This window comes from Cucurbita pepo, chromosome LG12 (assembly GCF_002806865.2).
Source record: "Cucurbita pepo subsp. pepo cultivar mu-cu-16 chromosome LG12, ASM280686v2, whole genome shotgun sequence".
In the NCBI taxonomy this organism is placed as follows: Eukaryota; Viridiplantae; Streptophyta; class Magnoliopsida; order Cucurbitales; family Cucurbitaceae; genus Cucurbita; species Cucurbita pepo.
The window spans coordinates 5,220,526-5,223,552 of NC_036649.1; the positions used below are offsets into that span (position 1 = coordinate 5,220,526).

Genomic DNA, 3,027 nt, shown 5'->3' on the forward strand with positions numbered 1-3,027 from the left:
TTCTAGTGGGGATTAACTCATTGTTCTCATTTGCCATTACTGTTATCCCTCCTTTCTTCGGAACACATTGAATAGGACTGACCCAGCTGCTATTTGCAATTGCATAAATTATTCCAGCATCGAGCCATTTGAGAATCTTCTTTCTAACGACCTCCTTCATCATGGGATTTAGTCGTCTTTGTTGCTCAATGGATTTAACTTTTCCTTCCTCCAATTGTATCTTGTGCATGCATAGTGAAAGACTAATTTCTTTTATATCCGCCAATGTCCAACCTATCGCCCTCTTGTGCTTCTTCAATGTTTCTAGGAGCATATCCTCTTGAGCCGAAGATAGTGTCGCTGAGATGATGATGGGTAGTGTCTTTTTGTCACCTAAATAAGCCTACTTAAGGTTAGGAGGTAGTGGTTTCAAGTCCAGCTGCGGCTTTTCCTTAATAGATGATCTCATCAGTGAACTCTTTCTTCCCCCACATTCTAGAGACTCAAAAGTTCGGCTGAATTCATCTAAAACTGCTAATTGTTCTATTCTGCCATTACAGTTGCTATCTTCTTCCTGCTCGCTTTCCCCATCATCCCATTCCTCGGTCGCTGGTTGTTCTGTCAATTCATATACTGCTGAGCATTCTTCTGTCACTGCTGGATATTTCATGTTGTCATTGATATTAAATTCAACTTTTTGGTGACCCATTCTTAACGTGATGGTTCCTTTGTAGACATCTACTAATGTTCTTCCAGTCTTTAAAAATGGCCTCCCCAAAATAATTGGTACATCATGATCGGCTTCATAATCTAAAATGATAAAATCTGTAGGAAATATGAATTTGTTAACTTGAATTAAGATGTCCTCAATCTTTCCTTCAGGATAAGTGATGGACCTATCGTCTAGTTGTAAGGTGACTGTAGTCGGTCTAGCCTCTCCAATCCCCAACTTCTTGTAGCATTAAGTTGATGCTTTCTCCCAAGTCACATAATGCTCTTCCTAGCTCCTTTCCTCCAATTGATACGGGAATAGTGAACGACCCAGGGTCTTTCTCCTTTAGTGGGATCTTGTTCTTCAATATTGCACTGCACTCTTCATTTAGTGACACCACCTTAAATTCTTCAAACTTCCTTTTATTAGTGAGTACGTCCTTCAAGAATTTCACATAATTTGGCATTTGCTTCAAAGCTTCCACTAGTGGTATGTTTATATGAATTTGCTTCAGAATATCCATAAACTTCTCAAAATGGGCTTCCTCTTTCTTTCTTTTTATTCTTTGTGGAAAAGAGGTGCTGGTGTGTATGTTCTGCTCTCTTGTCCACTACTGACTGTTGTTTGCATTTTAAGCTGCTCCTCAATTTCTGCATAATCCTTGCTGTGTTCTTTCCGTACAGCAACTTCCTCATTTCTCTACTGTGTATCAGCAGTTTCTTGGGAATGACTGTCACCTTGTTCTGCAATTTTTTCTCCCCTGTTGGGTATTTTTTTTCCACTTCTCAACTTTATTGCTTGACATTGCTCTTTGCCTTCTCTTTTTGGTGTTTCAGTGTCTTATGGCAGCTTCCCAAGAGGCCTATTTCGTAACTCGGTTGCTAATTGACCTACTTGAACTTCCAAATTTCGCAATGAGGCTTGTTGACATTGTATCATGACATCATTTTTAGCTATATATTACTTTATTAGGCTCTCAATAGATGTTCCCGATGTGTATTGAGCTTGGCTAGTTCCTTTCCCTTGGGTGTTGACTTGTTGAGAACTATAAACCAATTGATTTTGTAATCCAAAACCTAGAGGGTAATTTGCTTTAGGTGGCATTTGTTGGTTGTATGAGCCTTGTCCCTTCCATAAGAAGTTTGGATGATTTCTCCACCCCGGATTATAAGTATTTGAGAAGGGATTATTTTTCGGGTTGCCTTGACTAGCTTGATTCCGGACATAGAAAATTGAGGCCGGATTGCTTGGACATTGATCAAAGGTGTGTTCCTCTCCACAATATACACAAGATTCGGCTGCCGTCTGATTATGGAGTCTTGCCCCAACGCTAGATTTGGTAAAATATTAGTCACCGAAGCTAGCTGAGCGTTGATAGAAGCCAAAGCATCAACTTCAAGTACTCCTCGAGTCTTCTTTCCTGGATTGCTTCTCACATCGGCCCATTGATAATTGTTAGATGCTATTCTCTCTAAAATCTCATATGCTTCATTGAATGTCTTTGACAAAATAGCTCCATTGGCGGAAGAATCAACTACTTGTTTAGTAGCAATATTTAATCCATTATAGAAAGTCTCCATTTATATACAATGAGGTAGTCCATGGTGAGGACACTTTCTAAGCATCTTCTTAAATCTCTCCCAAGCTTCACTTAGTGTCTCATCTTCAAACTGTTGAAAAGCAACAATCTCATTTCTGAACCAAGCGTTTCTAGTGGGTGGGAAATACTTGATCAAAAATTTCTCTGCTAGACTATTCCAAGAATAAATTGTTCCCGGTGCTAAGGTATTCAACCATGATTTAGCACCATCCCTCAATGAATATGAGAATAAGCTCAGTCTAATCACGTCTTTTTCCACTCCTTGGAATCGAAATGAGTCACTAATTCCCAAAAATGACTTTAGGTGTAGGTGAGGATCTTCCGACGGTAGTCCATGAAATTGCCCAATGGTTTGCAACATTTGAAAAATCATGGGTTTTAGCTCAAACATGGTTGCTTGCATTTTGGGTCTAATGATGCACGGATTTAGCTCTTCCACAGCTGGGTGTGCATATGCTCGGATTGCTCTTTTTCTGTCATCTGCTAAATGAATGACATTAGCAGTAATTCTCTCTTGATTAGCCATCATCGCTGAATTTTCAAACTCCCGATTCAACTAGGCTCCAAATTCTATTTACTGTATATTCTGTTCTGTCATTTTCTTTTTCTTCTTCAACCTTCGGCTAAATGTTCTCTCTATTTCAGGATTCCAAAATAAATTTCAAACCCGTAGGTGGGTTTATACACAGAATTCTGCAACAGTAAACTCAATTCTTCAGTAGTAAATACATCAGTA

General features: G+C 39.1%; 1 non-coding gene across 1 annotated transcript; it reads left to right on the forward strand.

Annotated features, from left to right (window-relative positions):
- Positions 1 to 2,287: 2,287 nt before the first annotated feature.
- Positions 2,288 to 2,393, forward strand: LOC111807850. The gene has a single exon (XR_002816995.1). It is a non-coding gene; the product is annotated as a small nucleolar RNA R71 (small nucleolar RNA).
- Positions 2,394 to 3,027: the final 634 nt, after the last annotated feature.